General features: G+C 37.5%; 1 non-coding gene across 1 annotated transcript; it reads right to left on the bottom strand.

Moving 5' to 3' along the window:
* Window positions 1-11646: 11646 nt before the first annotated feature.
* LOC113860262 lies at window positions 11647-11753 on the bottom strand. The gene has a single exon (XR_003503717.1). It is a non-coding gene; the product is annotated as a small nucleolar RNA R71 (small nucleolar RNA).
* Between the last annotated feature and the right edge of the window lie 8391 nt (window positions 11754-20144).

Raw genomic sequence — 20144 nt, 5'->3', positions numbered from 1 at the left:
GTTCAACACCCAGAAAGAGCAACAATTATGGTTAATTTTGTAATATGCATGAGAATCAAGTGCAGCAAAAGTAAAATGGCATGGAATTGAAAAGAAAATAGCAAAATGGAGGGGTCAAAACTAAATGGAAATAGGCACAAACCAAATTTAGGCATTAACACACATGAACAAGAAGTTTAATAGCATTATTGGCATGTTTAGAGCATAAAAATGAGGGAGGGGAGCATAACAAAAACAACAAATGAGAGTCATGGCAAAGAGGAAGTGGGCGTGGCCACTATTGGGGCCAAAAGTGGGAACGCCCAATTGAATGGGAGTAATACGCCCCTTTTGGGTGCAATTTAGGGACCTCACTCTCTCTAATTCAAGTAAGAATGCTCAATTACACAAGAATTATGCCTCAATTTCAAGAAAAAACAAGTAAAATTGAAAAGCCCCAAATTGGGGAATCTATGAACCCTAACCATAAATGGAGAGAAATTGAGAGAATTACCTTGTTTGAAGCCTTGGATGTGGTGAGGGAAGGTGCGTTTTGGCCCTAGGAGTGAGTGGGTGTGAGTGGGTGACGTGAAAATGGTGCGTGCTGGGCGTTGGGCGGTGTGAATGACCAAGCTCCTGGGCGCCAAAGTGGTCACTCTCACTCTTAAAGTGGGAACTACAGAGAAGGAGTTGCTTACCTTAAGCCAAAGTAGTCACTATAGCCTACGAGAGTGGCCACTTTCATGAAGGATGAATTGCACCTTGCAAGAATAAGTGCCCAAAGTGGTGCTGCTGCTAGATTTCCTACAAAATTGTGCATCCACAAAGAATTATTTACACAAAATTGAAGCATATCAGAAATTGCTTAGCTCATTACACCTCAAATGAAGACAAAAAATGTAATTGAAAGAATACAAAGGAGAGATAATGAAAAGACAAAATTGCTTATTCACTTGTGAGTTGCCTCTCACAGAGCGCTTCTTTAACGTCATTAGCTTGACGTGCAAAGTGATTTACTCATGACAAGGGTCTTGGTTGGAGGGAATGATGGGGGAATATACATCCATCTCTTCAATCTCCTCCACAGGAACTGAGTTCTCTAAAAAATGCTTCAGGCGATGTCCATTCACTGTGAAACATTTGGTAGTGGATTCACTCTTGATTTCCACTGCACCATTAGGAAACACTTGTGTGACTATAAATGGACCAATCCACCTTGAGCGAAGCTTTCCAGGCATGAATTTGAGGCGGGAGTTGAACAAGAGCACCTTTTGACCAACACAAAATTCTTTCCTGGCTATCAACTTGTCATGGTATCTCTTGGTTTTCTCCTTATAAATTCTGGAATTTTCATATGCCTCTAGACGTAACTCTTCCAACTCTTGCAATTGAAGCTTTCTTTGCTCTCCAGCTGAGTCATAGTGCAGATTACAAGCCTTTACTGGCCAGTATGCCTTGTGCTCTATCTCCAGTGGTAAATGGCAAGCCTTGCCAAAGATTATTCTGTAAGGAGACATGCCTAAAGGTGCTTTGAATGCAGTCCTGTGTGCCCACAAGGCATCATCTAGCCTGCGGCTCCAATCTTTTCTGTGTGGTTGCACGACTCTTTCAAGTATTTTCTTTATTTCTCTGTTGGAAAGTTCTGCTTGGCCATTCGTTTGCGGGTGGTAGGCTGTGGAAACTTTGTGCAGAACTCCATATTTTCTCAGCAGGACTTCCATTGTCTTGTTGCAAAAATGACTCCCTTGGTCACTAATGATGGCACGTGGGATGCCAAACCTGCAAAATAGGTTGGAGCGAACGAATTCTGCAACAACTCTAGCATCATTAGTCTTGGTAGCTTTAGCTTCTACCCATTTTGAAACATAGTCAATAGCAAGTAAAATGTACAAGAAACCAAAAGAAGAGGGAAAAGGGGCCTATGAAGTCAATACCCTAGACATCAAATATGTCACAATATAGGATAGGTTGCTGAGGCATTTCCTGTCTCTTCGTGATCATTCCTCCTGACCTCTGGCAGCTCTCACAGACAGAATATGTTCGCCAAGAGTCTTTGAAAATGGAGGGCCAGTATAATCCTGAGTTCAACACCTTTCTTGCTGTTCTTTGAGGTCCAAGGTGTCCTCCAACAACTTTATTGTGGCAAAACTGCAATATGGATGGGATCTCTTCATCAGGGACGCATCTTCTGATCACTTGATCATTACAGAACTTCCATAAGTAAGGGTCCTCCCACACATAATGTTTGGCATCGATCTTAATTTTGTCCCTTTGAATTTTTGATGCATTTATAGGGAAAATTCCTGAAACAAAAAAATTAACCAAATCAGCATACCAAGGTATATGTGATGTGCACAACTCTAAGAGTTGTTCATCAGGAAAATCATCCTTGAGGGGAATGAGTTCAGGGACTCCCTCTATTCTGCTTAAATGGTCTGCTACCAAGTTTTGTGCTCCACTTCTGTCTTTAATCTCCAAGTCAAATTCTTGAAGTAAGAGCATCCACCTTATTAGCCTGGGTTTAGAATCTGTCTTTTTTAGCAAAAACTTCAAAGCAGAATGATCAGTGAACACCGCAACTTTTGATCCTAACAGATATGATCTGAATTTATCTAATGCAAACACTATGGCCAACAATTCCTTTTCAGTTATGGTGTAATTGGATTGTGCAGTGTCTAAGGTCCTAGAAGCATAATAAATGACATGAGGGACCTTACCAACCCGCTGTGCAAGGACAGCTCCCACTGCATAATTTGAGGCATCACACATCAGCTCAAAGGGTATTGACCAATCTAGAGGTTGGATAATTGGTGTGGTGGTTAAGGCTTTTTTAAGGAAGTTGAAAGCCTCCTTGCAGTCCTCATCAAAGTCAAATTCAACATCTTTTTGCAGCAACTTTAAAAGAGGAATTGTAATCTTGGAGAAATTCTGGATGAACCTCCTGTAAAATCCTGCATGGCCCAAAAAAGAACGAACCTCCCTCACGCATGAGGGGTAAGGAAGGTGTGAAATAACATCCAATTTTGCAGGATCAACCTCAATACCTTTTTCAAAGATTATGTGTCCTAGAACTACACCCTGCTCTACCATGAAATGGCATTTCTCAAAGTTAAGTACAAGGTTAGTTTCAATACACCTCTTCAAGACTTTTTCTAAATTGACTAAACATGCATGAAAGGATGTGCCATAAACTGTGAAATCATCCATGAAGACCTCTATACAGTGCTCCACTAAATCAGAAAAAATACTCAACATGCATCTCTGGAATGTGCCAGGAGCATTACATAGGCCAAAAGGCATTCTTCGATAAGCGAAGGTGCCAAAGGGACATGTAAATGTCATTTTCTCCTGGTCTTGAGGGGCAATACATATTTGGAAATAACCAGAGTAGCCATCTAGAAAGCAATAGTGGGACTTACCTGCCAATCTTTCAAGCATTTGATAAATGAAGGGTAGTGGAAAGTGGTCCTTCCTTGTTGCCTGGTTCAACCGCCTGTAGTCTATGCAGACTCTCCAGCTGTTCTGGACTCTAGTAGGTATCATTTCATTTTTCTCATTCCTGACCACTGTAAGTCCAGATTTCTTTGGGACCACTTGCACAGGGCTAACCCAAGTGCTATCAGAAATTGGGTATATGATCCCGGCTTGAAGCAACTTGGTGACCTCCTTCTTCACCACATCTAGGATGATGGGATTCACCCTCCTTTGAGGTTGTCTCACCGGTTTAGCATCCTCTTCCAACAAAATTCTATGCATGCACATGGAGGGGCTAATTCCTGGTATATCAGCAAGTGTCCACCCAATGGCTTTTTTGTGCTTTTTGATCACTTCTAGCAACTTCTCCTCTTGATTACTATCAAGCTTGGTGGAGATGATAACTGGGAGCTTTTCATTTGGTTCCAAATAGACATATTTCAAATGCTCCGGTAGAGGCTTTAACTCCAATGTGGGAGGTTGCTCTATAGAGGGAAGTGATTTAGCATTTTCATTTGACAAAATTTCTGCAACATTCAAATCAAAGGGGTTAGATTCAACTGTATTTGCTAAATGCAATACTTCACATTCCACCCCTATGGAATTATCAACTTCATCAACACTAAAACTTTCAGAATTTTCATTCAAATAATCAGAATTTTCAGCACAAGTATCATACAAAGAATTTTCATATGATTCACAAACAAAAGCATCTACACAATGGGAAAAATTAAGAAAAGAGTTCCTCAAAATTTCGGTCCAGCTCTCATCCACTAATGCATCAAATACATCAATATGGAAGATAGAATGTTCTTCAATCGGATGTTTCATGGCATCCAATATGTTGAAGCGCACAATGTTATCCCCAAATTCCATGGTGAGTGAACCGGAATGTACATCAATCTTCGTTCTTGCAGTCTTCAAGAACGGTCTTCCCAAAATAATCGGTGCAGAATTTTTGAGTGACTCTTCTTCTTGCATGTCGAGGATGTAGAAGTCAGCTGGGAATATGAGGTCATTTACCTTCACTAACACATCTTCGACAAGTCTGGCTGGATGTGTTGTGCTTCTATTGGCCAACTGAATAACTACACCTGTGGGCTGCAAGGGACCAAGAGATAGAGAAGAAAAAATAGACAATGGCATAACATTAATGGATGCTCTTAGATCTAACATTGCATTGTCTATCCTATTATTACCAATGATGCATGGAATAGTAAATGTCCCTGGGTCTTTACACTTCTCAGGCATTGTGGTTCTTTGTTTCTCAAAAAGTGCAGAAACATTCCTACCCATGTTGACTCTCTCATTACCCTTCAGATGCCTTCTATGTGTACACAAATCTTTCAAGAACTTGGCGTACTTGGGTATTTGTTTAATTGCCTCCAGCAAGGGTATGTTTACCTCAACCTTTCTAAAAGTGTCCAAGATTTCTTTGTCACTCTCCTCAACTTTCTTACTTGGTTTGGCAATCATAATCCTTTGAGGGAAAGGTGGTGGAATTTCCCTTTCAGCTTCTTCTACCACTTCTTGAGTGGTGGGTGCATTTTCTTCCTCCCTTTCATCAACCAAGGGGCTTGGGATCTCCTTCTCCCTAGGCATTTCAGGCTCTTGCATTACCTTCCCAGACCGCAGGGTAATTGCACTAACATTCTTTGGGTTTGTGATTGTCTGTGCTGGGAGGTTGCCTGAACCTTGGGACTGAATTTGATTTATAGAGGAAGCCAACTGTCCCATCTGGTTCTCAATTGTTCTGATACTGGCCTCTGTTTGCTGTTGAAAATTAATGTTGCTCATGGCCATCCGCTTCACAAGCTCCTCCAATGACGGCTCATTCTTCTGACAAGAAGAGGCTTGGGATGAGGATGCTTGCTGCTGTTGGTGAGGTTGTTGCCCATGTTGTTAATCATTCCATTGGCGTGGCTGATGTGGCCTACCTTGACCAGCTTGGTAATTGTTGCTTTGCTGATTTTGCTGATTGGAATTTCCTCCCCACCTCAAGTTTGGATGATTTCTCCAGCCCGGGTTGTACCGGTTTGAAGAAAGGTCCCAGTTTGGTTGTTGCTGTTGCTGCTGAAAAGGAAATTTATTAGTGTAAATATTTGCAGCATAGGCTTGAGGGTTACCTACAGGAGTATCTAACTCCTGCAATGTGGGGCAGCTGTCTGTGTAATGATCTGCAACTGAGCATATTCCACAAAGTGTAGTAGGAACTGGTGGTGGAGGTGTTGCAGAGACAACACTCTTTTGCATTGCAGCTAATTGCTTTACCATGGAGGCTAGCTCATCAATCTTGTGCTCCAATTTGTTTGGTTCTGTAGCTTGAACTTCATGCACACCTCTAGTAACACAAGAATTCTGTCTACTTGCAAATTGCTGGGAGTTGGCAGCCATGTTTTCTATCAAGTTCCTGGCTGCCACAGGGGTCTTGTCTACCAAAGCTCCTCCACTCGCTGCATCGATCATACTCCTATCCATTGGGTGTAATCCCTCATAGAAGTATTGGATCAGCAATTGATCGCTAATTTGGTGGTGGGGGCAGCTAGCACATAGTCTTTTAAACCTCTCCCAGTATTCATAGAGAGTTTCTCTTTCTAGCTGTCTAATTCCACAAATTTCCTTTCTTATGGATGCAGCTCGGGATGCTGGAAAGAACTTCTCTAGAAAGAGTCTTTTGAGGTTGTCCCAACTTGTAATAGATCCGGGAGGAAGGTAGTAGAGCCAATCCTTTGCAGTGTCCATTAATGAGAAAGGAAAAGCCTTCAATTTGACATGCTCCTCTGGAACACCTTGAGGTCTCATGGTGGAACATACAATGTGAAACTCCTTCAAGTGTTTATGAGGGTCTTCACCTGCAAAACCATGGAATTTAGGTAGAAGGTGAATCAATCCGGTTTTCAAAACAAAAGGGGCATTGGTGTTAGCAATCTACACTAGCAAGTGCACTAGGATTGCAGCAAGTGATGAGTAAAATTAAGATCCAAATATCGTCTCCACAGGGAATTTAGATTCAAGTATCACTTCATAGAATGATAACCATTTAAGCTTTTTCAAAATTGTAAGAAGAGTGGTAACATCTAATAACAGCAAACTGGAACAATTAAAAGTAAAATGAACTTGCAGAAAACAGAATAATGAACACACAATTATGTGATAACAGAAGAAGAAACCATAGCTAGGGAATTGCTTCACCAAAACTCCAATGTTTAATCAATAAAGTTCTGAATTAACAAGCAATTGGAAAGAATGACAATCAGTTTCACATTATACTATTCAGAGGTTAATTCCTTAACTCAGTGAACCTAACATTCAATTAAACCATTCTAATTCCTTAGATCTGATTCAATTCAATGTTGCTTTAAGTGTAAGAAACCAAAAGATTGCAAGATCAAAGTTCCTTATCCCTAAGAAAACTAAAATCTCGGTGATTGGTTCAGATCTGAAGAACAGATTCAATTTCCATTGACAAAGGTTCCTCTGAATTTAGTTAATCGAATTTCCATTCAATTTCCACGTGAAGTTCAGAATCAGTCACTCAATCTATTCCAAAGCTTGAAGTTCAGATCCAAATCAATTCAACATGTTCATTTCAGATCTACAATCCCTAACTATGAACGAATTACACAGCCATGGCAGCAGAAGAAGAAAAAGAAAGAGAAGAAGAAAAGAAGAAACTCAGAAACGCCATGGAAGCTTGCTCCACTCCAATTCCTTTTCGTGAAGCTCCAAGATCTGAATCCCCACTCCTCTCTCTCACTTCCCCTAACTAGAAACTAACTAAAAAAACTGAAAATGAACAGAATCCCTTCTTTCTGAATCGTTTATGGTATTTATAAAATTTCCCAGATTTTCACGTTATCACTTTTATGAGAAATAGTAGTTACGCAGAGAGTTTTTGGTTGCGCGTTAACACTTTTCCCAGAAATAGTGGCTACGCGCATTTTCCTGATATTGAGAGCTCTCTGGAACTATCACTCTTGATGATAAAAGTGACAACGCAGAGCCAAGGTAGTTGCGCGTTATCACTATTGTTGATAAAAGTGACTACGCGCAACTCGCCAAGTTGAAGACTCTCTGGAACGATCACTTTTGATGACAATAGTGGTTACGCAGAGCTTTCCTGATATTTTGCTTCTCTGGAACTATCACTTTTAATGATAAAAGTGGTAACGCCCAGGCTTCACTTCTTCTTTGAGCTCTGAAGTGATCACTTTCACTGACAATAGTGATCACGCCCAGTCTGCAATTTCTTATTCTTGAGTTTTTGGAGTCCAGACTTGCTTATTTCCTCTTCCTTGTCATCAAACTTCCATGAATATGATCCTTGCTCAATTTATTCCTATAAAAACAAGATTAAAAACTTAATTCCTAAGCAAAAATTTCACAATTGCTAAAATAACTACATATGTAAACAAAATTCAATTCCTTCTCTTTTTCTAAGTTTTTCTGCTTTCTTTATATATTTTTCTTATCATTTGTGTTAGAATTATGCTAAAATATCAGTCAAAATATTGATTCATCAGGCATCCACATCTGGATTTTGGATGCACAATGTTTGGTATGTGACATCCGGTGCAGCTAGCTCCTTAAGAGTCCTCTCGTCACCTGCCATTGCTCCAAAACTAGAGTTAAGTGAAAATGGAGAAGAGTAAACAGAATTTGGTGTCACAGATTGCAAAGATGCAGTAGGTGATGATGATGATTGAGAGTGTTCGGAGTGATCTCTATGTGTCCTAATGTTTCTATAAAAAGTCCTATCAATCTCCTAGTCTAATGGATACAAATCTCCAGGATTTGATCGGGTCATGTACTAGATATCAACTAACTAAATTGAAAGAAAATTAAGTAAATGAAATAACAAGAGCAATTTAAAAATCTCTCTGTAGAATTATGCAGCAAAAGTGCAGAAAAACAGAGAATTATGCAGCAAAATGAGTGCAGAAAATTGGAAGTGAGTGATTGAAAAAAATTTCAGCACTTGAATGAAGGAAATGATGTAGAAAATCTTGCAATAATAATGCAGAAACAGACTACTAAATTCGTATGACTTTCAACACAACACAAAAACTCAAAATGAAACAAACACACTAACATGCAAGACACAAAAACAGAGTACCAAGCATGTTCAACATAAGTTCAGCACCAAAAAGTTCCCCGGCAACGACGCCAATTTGATGAAACGAATTATAGCTATTCGTTATGCAAAAGATTGTCGTTAATCCTCATCAAATATGCAAAGAAATGAATGCAGTACTAGGGTGTTATCCTAGGTTGTCTCCAAGGAATTTTTGGTTGGGAACATACATCAAACAAGTGTAAACATGTATTTTAAAGCAAGTAAATTGGGGGGAGGTTTGTCAATTTCTGGATTTTAATCAAGAACGAAATGTAAATTAATGAAATTCAATCAATTAAAATGAGTAATCCCTAGTCAAGCAATGAGTTCCATCATTATTCTTTCAAATGATTCAATAATCCCCTTTCTTTCCCTTGAATTAAGTTAATCTAACAAGCGAAGACTAACTTTAACATCCCAATTAAAATTAAGCATCTTAATGGGCTCCAATCTCTATCCCTAAGATTAAGCAACCTCAAGGATTAATCAAAATTAAGCAATTTTGAATTAGAATTTCGTTAGGTAAATTAAGGTTCATTAAGCAATGTTCCCTTCATGCAAATTCCATTTCATTTAGAGATTGGGGTTAATAAATTCAAGGAAAGAAATATTTGTATTGCAATTAATCCCAAGAATTCAAGATTCATGTGCATTGACTAGGAATTACAAGAAAGTTTAGCTCTCCATATGGATGGGCTTAACAAATGAGAGAAAGAAATGCAAGAATGTAAACAACATTAATGTAAATTCAACAAAAATCAAAGGGAAATTGGAAATTAAAACCTATAGAGGACCCTTGGCTGTCACCCAAGACTCCAATGTCGTAAGAAATTATCCCAATTTGGCAAAGGAAAATTGTGTAAAGTGTCAAAAGTCCCGTACCCTAATTCCTAAAATCTATTTATAGTGGATGACATGTCACCAAAGTGTCCACTTTTGCCTTTGAAAGTGTCCACTTTGGGCCTTGAAAGTGTCCACGCGCAGGATGGAAGGATTGCCACTTCTCTGGAGTTGCCACTATTTGTGCTGAAAGTGGCTACTTTGGTGCGCATGGCTACTATGAAAGCCAATAGTGGCCACGCGCAGGAATGCTTCAAAATTAGCGTCCTGGAGCTTCTGGAGTTGCCACTATTTGTGCTGAAAGTGGCTACTTTGGTGCGCGTGGCTACTATGAGAGCCAATAGTGTCCACGCGCAGAAATGCTTCAAAATTGGCGTCCCTGGAGCTTCTGGAGTTGCCACTTTTGGGCTTGATAGTAGCTACTTTGGAACCTTTATGCCCAGACTTGCTTTAGTTGCCACTTTTGCTCCTTAAAGTAGCTACTTTGGGGGCAACTTTCATCCAAGGGCCAAGATTTCTCAAAATTAACTTCGGGACTCTGCAAAATTATTAAGATAATTAAAATTGTAATCTATATCTATGTAATTAAATGCAAATGAACCAAAAATTAATAAACCTATGATATTTACTCAAAATATGATTTCTATATTATTTGCACTATCTAAGTCCATTTTTTCTATTAAGGAGCACCAAAAAGGCAAGTAAAAATATAATAAAAAGTGAATTCATCAATGGGTATTGAATTTGATTCTCAGATCTGAATTAATTGCCAAGGTTATTGGTTTCTTAGGGATAAGATATCTTAATCTTGCAATCTTTTGATTTCTCAAACTTAATGCAGCATTTGATTGGATTAGATCTAAGGGATTAGAGTGATTTGATTAGATGTTAGATTCATTGAGGCAAGGGATTGTCCTTTGATTAATATAACGTGAAACTGATTGTCATTCCATCTAAATGCTTGAAAGTTCAGAACTTTATTAATTCAATGTTGAAGTTTTGGTGAAACAATTTCCTAACTACTCTTTCTACATCTGTTTACTATATACTTTTGTACTAATTGTTCTGTTTTACTTTCTAATTTCATTTTTGATACATTCATACCAAATCCATCTGAAATTTGTAAAGCTCAACTAATTGTGATCTTGTGAAGTGGTAATTGAGAACTTTATTCCTTGAAGACGATACTTGGAACTCAATTTGATTCTAAGATTTTTTATAACTTGCTACAATAACACTAGTATACTTGCTAGTCAGTTTACTTTCAGTGCAACAGCAGTGATGAATCCATATTTTACTAGTATTTTAAAATAGTTTTTAGTACAATTAATAAAGAAAACATGCTAGAAATAGTAGAAAACCCTTAAAAAAATAATAAAATGTTGCATGTCACTTTTAAACATAGTTATTTTAAAATTCATTGATTTTCTATGTAAAAAGTGACATTTCAAGTATGCTTTTGTAGGGAATTCTGAGCTAAGTTCAGTGCAACAGCAGTTGTAAAAGTAACAAGTTTTTGGCGCCGTTGCCGGGGAATAATTTGTTTCAATATCATTAGTAAATTTGTTTCTTTAAATTTTCTGCAAATATTACATTACATGTGCAGTTTTCTGTTTTCATTATACTATATCTGTATTTAGTTGTATATGCGTGGCAAAAACAAAAATAAATCTACTCTTGTCTTTGATCCTGACATTGATAGAACTCTTAGGAGATTAAGAAAAGAGACTAGAGCAGAGAGATCTTTAGGAAGTGACATTGATCTAGAGGTTATACATTCTCTAGAATTTCAAGTCACTCCTTTTGCAAGTAAGAAACATTCACCTTTTAGACAACCAACTCCAAAAGTTGAAATGGCAGAACAACATAGAATGAGAACACTAGGAGATTATGCAATTCCAGATATGCAAGGCTATAATTCTTCAATTGTTAGACAAACCATTCAAGCCAATCATTTTTAGATAAAACCAGCCTTACTTCACCTAGTGCAGCAGAACCAATTTTCTGGTGGAATTTCTAATGATCCTAATCTGCATATTTCTAATTTTCTGCAGTTGTGTGATACTATAAGGATGAATGGAGTAAGTGAAGATGCTATAAGATTGAGGCTATTTCCATTTTCTTTAAGAGACAAAGCCAAATGTTGGTTACAAGCACAGCCTCAGGGAAGTATCACCACATGGACTGAACTTGTGAATAAATTTCTAACAAAATGTTTTTCTCCCTCAAAAGCTGCTAAGCTGAGAGGAAAAATAACATCTTTTGTGCAGCAGGAAGGAGAATCACTTTATGAAGCATGGGAAAGATATAAAGAGTTGATGAGAAGATGTCCACATCATTGTATTCCAGAATGGATGCAGCTGGAAACTTTTTATAATGGAATGAATGTAGTAACTAGAACTATGATTGATGCAACTGCAGGAGGATCTTTGGGCATGAAATCCTTGGAAGAAGCCCAAAGAATCATTGAGATGATGGCTTCATCTATGTATCAGAATTCCAACTTGAGGAATACAAGAAGAGACAATGAATATGAAACAAAGATGATGGAAACTTTTCTTGCACAGAATCAGCTGCAGAACCAATTATTTTCTGATCAAATAGCAGCTTTGACTCAGCAGATTAATAATTTGCAGACTGGAAATGTGGTAACAAGTCAGTTGACATGCGATTTTTGTGGAGGGAGTCATGCTAATGGTGCATGTGATGTACCTACCCCTAACCACAAGAGCAAGTCAATTATATGGGGAATTATCAAAGACAGCAACAATCTTATCCTCAACAATCATTTCCTCCTGGATTTCAGTATTCTAATAATAGGAATCAACAATTTTATAAATGGAATCCTCAGAATTCTACAATGAAAAGCACTAATACATCTCTTCCATTTTCAAATGCAGGAAATCACTAACAACAGCAGTACTTTCAAGGAAACAATGTTACAATTCATGAAAGTCACTCAATCCAGCATCAAGAATCAAGAAGCTTTTATGAAGAAGTTAGAAACTCAAATTGGACAGCTGGCTGAATAATTAACAAGCAGAGATGAAGGAAGATTTCCAAGTAACACAGTGGTGAATCCAAAGGAACAATGTCAAGCTATAGTTACAAGAAGTGGAGCTGTTGTAGCCAGTCCAAAACCAGCTGAAAAGAAACTGAATAATGTTGCAGCAGAAAAGCAAGTAGAAAATACAGCAGAGGAAAGAGATTTAAAAGACGAATTGCAGCAAGGGAACTTCAAGCTACTAAAGAGAGAACATTCAGAAAAGAATGAAGAAGTTCATAAAAGTCCTGAAAGAAAGACAAAGAAGCAATTATTTGAGGACACTTACAAGCCAATTGATCCAGAAAAATATAAGAGACTGCCTTATCCTCAAAGAGTGCAAAATCCTAAGCAAGAGGAGCAGTTTGAGAGGTTTCTAAACGTGTTAAAAAAGCTGCAAATTAACATCCCATTTGTTGAAGCTTTGGAGCAAATGCCATCTTATGCCAAATTCATAAAGGAACTACTCTCCAAGAAAAGGAAGTTAGAACATGATAAGACTGTACCCTTGACAGAGGAGTGCAGTGCTATTCTTAGAAGAAAACTTCCTCAAAAATTAAAAGACCCAGGATTCTTTAGCATACCTTGTGAAATAGGAAATTATACTGTGGGAAAAGCATTGTGTGATTTGGGGGCAAGCATTAATTTGATGCCATTAGCCATTATGAAGAAATTGGGGATAGAAGAAGTGAAACCAACCAACATTACATTGCAATTAGCTGATAGATCATATACTTATCCATATGGAGTAATAGAGGATTTGTTGGTTAAGGTTGACAAATTTATTTTTCCTGCAGATTTTGTCATATTGGACATGGAGGTAGATGCAAACGTACCATTAATCTTGGGCAGACCTTTCCTTACAACTGGACGAGCTCTCATTGATGTGCAAAAAGGAGAGTTAATGCTTAGAGTTCAAGAGGAAAAGGTAATATTTAATGTATTTGAAGTTTTGAAATATCCAATTGATGATAACACATGTATGAGAGTAGATACATTGGATTCTATGATCACTCCTTATTCTTTGAATGGATTTGATGAAATTTCTTTGTTGAGAGAAACCATAGCTGCAGGAAATACTAAATCTCTGCATTTTGAAGATGAAAACGTATTTGAAATGGAGCAGCAATTGGAAACTCTACCTATTTTAATACCTGCAGAAGAATCAATCAAAGAGGAGTTGAGAAATGAAGGAGAAGAAGAGAAAAGTCAGAAGCTGGAATTAAAGCAACTTCCATCTCACTTGAGATATGCATTCTTGGATCATAAACATGAAAATCCAATTATCATAAGCAATGAACTCAAGGAAGAAGAGGAGGAGAAGTTGCTGAGAATTTTGAGAACCCATAAATCAGCAATAGGGTGGAACATCTCAGATTTAAAAGGTATAAATCCATCCTTTTGTAAGCACAGAATTTTATTTGAAGAAAATTTTAAACCAGTTGTGCAGCCTCAAAGAAGATTAAACCCTGCCATGAAGGAAGTGGTAAGGAAGGAAGTCATTAAACTATTAGATGCAGGGATCATATATCCTATTTCAGACAGCAATTGGGTAAGTCCTGTGCAAGTAGTACCTAAAAAGGGTGGAATGACTGTAGTACCAAATGAAAAGAATGAGTTGATACCCACAACGACTGTCACAGGATGGAGGATGAATATAGATTATAGAAAGCTGAACGATGCAACCAGAAAAGATAATTTTCCTTTACCTTTTGCAGACCAAATGCTAAAAAGGTTAGCTGGACATGCATTTTACTGCTTTTTAGATGGATATTCTGGCTATAACCAAATTGCTGTAGATCCAATTGATCAAGAAAAAATTGCTTTTACTTGTCCCTTTGGAATATTTGCATATAGAAGAATGCCTTTTGGGCTGTGTAATGCTCCAGGTACATTTCAAAGGTGCATGTTAGCTATTTTTTCTGACTTGGTTGAGAAAATAATTGAGGTATTCATGGATGATTTTTCTGTTTTTGGGAATTCATTTGATGATTGTTTATCTAATTTGTCCATTGTTTTGCAGAGATGTCAAGAGACCAACTTGGTGTTAAATTGGGAGAAATGTCACTTTATGGTGCAAGAAGGAATAGTGCTTGGCCATAAGATTTCAATTAGAGGGATGGAGGTTGATTAAGCTAAAATAGAAGTGATTAGTAAATTACCTCCACCTGTGAATGTGAAAGGAATTAGAAGTTTCTTAGGCCAGGCTGGGTTTTATAGGAGGTTCATTAAAGATTTTTCTAAAATTGCCAAACCTCTGAGTGACTTGCTTGTAAAGGATGCAGCATTTGTATTTGATAAATCTTGTATGCATGCTTTTACTGTTTTAAAAGAAAAATTGATTTGTGCTCCAATTCTTGTTAAACCTGACTGGACATTACCATTTGAGCTAATGTGTGATGCAAGTGACAATGCAGTGGGTGCTGTATTAGGACAAAGAAAAGATAAAAGACTACATGTGATTTACTATGCTAGTAGAGTCCTAAACTCTGCATAGATTAATTACACAACCACTGAAAAAGAGTTGCTTGCTATAGTATTTGCTTTTGATAAATTCAGGTCTTATTTAGTAGGGTCCAAGGTTGTGGTATATACTGACCATGCTACTCTGAAATATTTGTTTTCTAAGCAGGATGCTAAACCAAGACTGCTGAGATGGATTCTACTACTTCAAGAATTTGAGTTAGAAATTCGAGATAAGAAAGGAAATTAAATGATGCAACCAGAAAAGATCATTTCCCACTACCATTTGCAGATCAAATGCTAGAAAGACTTGCTGGACATTCATTTTATTGTTTTCTTGATGGGTATTCAGGATATAATCAAATAGCTGTAGATCCTTTAGATCAAGAGAAAACTGCATTTACATGTCCATTTGGAGTCTTTGCATATAGGAGAATGCCATTTGGTTTGTGTAATGCCCCTGCCACTTTCCAAAGATGCATGCTTTCTATTTTTTCTGATTTGGTAGAAAACATCATAGAAGTGTTCATGGATGATTTCTCTGTTTTTGGTGATTCTTTTGATGATTGTTTAGCTAATCTATCCACTGTTTTGCAGAGATGTCAAGACACTAATCTTGTGTTAAATTGGGAAAAGTGCCATTTCATGGTACAAGAAGGCATTGTCCTTGGTCATAAAATTTCAGAGAAAGGAATGGAGGTGGACCAAGCTAAAATAGAAGTCATTAGTAAATTGCCTCCACCTATCAATGTTAAGGGAGTTAGAAGTTTTTTAGGACATGCTGGTTTTTATAGAAGATTCATAAAAGACTTTTCCAAGATTGCTAAACCCTTGAGTAATTTACTTATAAAGGATGCAGATTTCATATTTGATGATAATTGTTTGCATGCATTTTCTGTTTTAAAAGAGAAACTGATTTCTGCACCTATTCTTGCAAAACCAGATTGGAAACTACCTTTTGAACTCATGTGTGATGCAAGTGACAGTGCAGTGGGTGCTGTTTTAGGACAGAGAAAAGATAGGAAATTACATGCTATCTATTATTCAAGCAAAGTGTTAAATCCTGCACAAGTGAATTACACAACAACAAAAAAAGAACTTTTAGCTGTTGTATATGCTTTTGATAAGTTCAGATCATATTTAATGGGTTCGAAAGTGATTGTATATACTGATCATGCTGCTCTTAAATATCTCTTGACAAAACAGGATGCAAAGCCCAGATTATTAAGATGGATTCTACTCCTCCAAGAATTTGAGCTAGACATCAAAGACAAGAAAGGGAAAGAAAACAGTGTTGCTGACCACCTATCCAGATTACCCTTGGAGAGTTCAACCACTGAATCATTGGAAATAAATCAAGAATTTCCAGATGAAAAGCTGTTCGCAGTGGATAACATACCTTGGTTTGCTGACATTGCAAATTTTAAAGCCACTCAATTCATACCAAAGAGGTTTACTTGACAGCAAAAGAAGAAGTTCCTACATGACAACAAATTCTATGTGTGGGAAGACCCATACTTGTTCAAAATTGGAGTAGATGGGTTACTTAGAAGATGCATTCCACAAAGTGAGCAAGCTGAGATATTATGGCATTGTCATAATTCTGAATATGGAGGCCACCATGCAAGTTCAAGAACTACTGCAAAAGTGTTGCAAGCAGGTTTCTTTTGGCCTACACTCTTCAAAGATGCCAAAAGGTATGTAGAAAACTGTGACAAATGTCAAAGAACTGGAAATATCTCAAGAAGACATGAGCTGCCATTAACCAACATCTTAGAAGTGGAACTATTTGATGTATGGGGGATTGATTTCATGGGACCATTTCCCCCATCATTTTCACACGAATACATTCTAGTGGCAGTGGATTATGTGTCTAAATGGGTAGAAGCAATTCCCACCAGATCAAATGATGCAAAGGTAGTGATTTCTTTTATAAGAAAGAACATTTTTTCAACATTTGGTGTGCCTAGAGTGCTAATAAGTGATGGAGGTACTCACTTCTGCAACAAGTATCTTGAAGCTGTATTAATGAAATATGGTGTGAAGCATAAGGTTGCTACTCCATACCATCCACAAACAAGTGGACAAGTGGAGGTCTCAAATAGAGAAATCAAGCAAATTCTAGAGAAAGTAGTGAACAGCTCAAGGAAGGATTGGTCAAAGAGGTTGGATGATTCACTGTGGGCATACAGAACTGCTTTTAAAACTCCAATTGGTATGTCTCCATATCAGTTAGTATTTGGAAAGGCCTGTCACCTACCCCTAGAGTTGGAACATAGAGCATATTGGACTACAAAATGGCTTAATTTCGATATGTCAAATGCTGGAAGGAAGAGAGTTCTGCAGCTGCATGAATTGGAGGAATTTAGACAGCAAGCATATGAGAATGCAAAGTTGTACAAAGAAAGAACCAAGAGAATCCATGACAAATTCATTCTGCAAAAAGTTTTCAGACCTGGCCAGCAAGTGCTGTTATTCAATTCAAGATTAAAATTGTTCCCAGGGAAATTGAAATCTAGATGGTCTGGACCATTTTTAATAAAGGAGACCTCTCCCTTTGGAGCAATTCTTATAGAAGATCAGAAAACAGGAAGGGAATTCAAGGTCAATGGCCAAAGATTGAAGATCTATCATGGAGAAGGGTTTGCAAGAAACATATATCTATAGTGTAGGTAAGAGGTTTGATTTAGAAAAGCACTCTGACTTTGTCCCAGTGCTCTTGAAGAATTTTGCGTTTTTCGCCTCTGTGTCGAGAGTAGAGAGTGAAACCTGATTCATGATTCATCATTTGTTCTTAATCTGTTCATTAGTACTTGTAGAACACTTTAATAGAAGCGCCTTTGTTATCTTGACATGGACAGAGCACCTTAGACCTCGATCTGTAAACTCAGTTTCTATTGCCTTTGTACTTACTTAGCGTAGGCTGTGTGTTAAGAACTCTCTTTTTGCTGTTACTACCATACATGTATCGTTCTGTAAAATTATTTCCTATAGAATAATGTCGTGGCAAGAATTTCATACAGGCACCAAATATCTTTTGTGGATATTTGAGTCTTCTGGATATATGCATTTCGTATTTGCTTAATCGAGACTATGTATGCTGTATTGTTGGCTTTATGCCAGTGTAGGTTGAAACGGTTTCTTTTAAGATATGTGTGGGTATAGTTTCTAGAGGGTTTTTACCGAAAAATATCTGGCAAGTATTCGTGCGCGCCTCATAATTCTGATATAAGGAAATATTCTGATGTAATCTGCTAATTTTACTGTGAAGGGCAGCATATTATGGAGAATTACTTGAAACTGAAAGATTTCAATCCGAATGGGAAGTAGTGAATGTAATTTGATGGCATTTCGATTAGTCAAATTATTTTATAGCTCCTATAACATTGATGGATTATATAGATTCAAGCTGACGGCTAAATCCTTTTCTTGTTTGGATTGATGAAGAGGGCAGGTCAATATACTTTGCTTGAAAAGAAATGCTTACACAGAGCAATAGCAATTGTGCGGTTTTTCTGCTGGATCAATTCATATTTACTTGTACTAAATGTATCACGCAGCGACCATGATGGGAAATGAACTCTCTGGAGCTGCTTTCCTTTTCTGTCATATGAGTGACTTTTACTCGAGAGTTAGTGTTAACAGGAAATACATCATCCAATAATCACTAGTTGTTAGTAGCTATTCTAAAATTTAGTATTATCAATTCTTTTTTGTTCTTTGCGCTTGTATCATTCTTTTCTGCTCAGCAATTTAGCTGAATAAACCGGTCGCCTCACACGAAATAAATGAATCAATATCTCTAGGAAATCATTCACTATTCTTTGAAATTAATAGTGAGTTTTCGCGGTATTTCAATTATCTTATATAACGGAAACGTTCGGATTATCTTTTTTACAAAAAAATTGTCACACTTGTGCCACGTCATAATCTCCTACATATTTTCCGGGCGTATATGAAGCCCATACACACTTGACACATTCCAAATCTTTTACATGCTTGAAACTTCAATCTCTGCTAGTTTCTCATTTTAGCACATACTTACTCCTCTATAGTCGCGACGACCCTAGTACATCAACCAACTAACTCTATCATACTACATCTTCCTCATGCAAATGAAACTTATCTTAAATACTCTCAATTACCATCTTAGATCACAGCGTGTAAGCTCGATAGGTGTCATATTGTCTTTACTGACTATTTATCACAGGATCTCTGGAATTCAATAGTAGAACTAGAAGCATAAGATAAAACTAGGGATAACCCAGGAACGAGCCAACACTTGCTAGGAGCAATACATCTGAGAAGTGACGTTCGGCCAGTTCCACTACAAATAAATAGAAAACAACATCACATCAACCGTGTCATTTATGCGAAGTCATTCCTCGGGAACTTGTGCGTCAGGATGTACATAATTGTAATAAACTCCTAGAGTTCTGCAAAAATATGGAGTTATGATCTCTGTGAGGAATATACAGACGTGAAAGTCTTAGTTGAGCTAAGTAGTACTGCTTAGACCATGAAATGCGGATCTCTACTCTCGATACAACTACACTGCTCAAGTCGTCAAATGCCAGTCCGAATGGTTAGGGAAAAGGAGTACCAGAGTTGGACAACGAGATTTGTAGCAAGTTATTCTCGCGTATTTTGTTGAAATCCGCAGGAGAAATAGATTGTTTCTGAGATTGGTGTGTTGGTTTGCAAATGTATGTTGTTTGTGAAAATGGTTGATTAGTTGAATAATTGCTCTTGCGGCACCCGTAAAGTTTTGTAATTGACAGCTGAAATGATGCTGAAATTTTACCGCTTAATGTAGGAAGGAATTCATAAACTCACACTGAATTAATATTTCTTCCTCCTGAAAGTGATGAATTATATTGTGCAAGTTAGTGCTTTGTGGGTATGTGGAATTGTGTGTATGACATAGCGACTAGTTAAAAAGAGACTTGGTTGCAATGTAGCAGGAGAAGACTTAAGTATAAAATTCTTCGCACAGTTCTTGAGGCTGATATGGTTCAAATTATATGAATTGGACATGAAATACTTCAGTATGGAGGTCGTGCTTTTTATCTGGTTCAGATGGTATGATGTAGTATGATGGCAACAGGGGTGAATTGGAATACTAATAATGGTAACACTTAGTATTGTTGATTACCCAATCTATGGGACAGAAGATCTAAACAGAACTGAAAGATAATCGCATTCAGCAATGAAAGCTTTCTGGAATAC

Source organism: Abrus precatorius, unplaced genomic scaffold (assembly GCF_003935025.1).
Source record: "Abrus precatorius isolate BTA unplaced genomic scaffold, Abrus_2018 Scaffold2, whole genome shotgun sequence".
Lineage (NCBI taxonomy): Eukaryota > Viridiplantae > Streptophyta > Magnoliopsida > Fabales > Fabaceae > Abrus > Abrus precatorius.
Note: the sequence above shows the minus strand (reverse complement) of the source record. Positions and strands in the feature narration are given on the sequence as shown.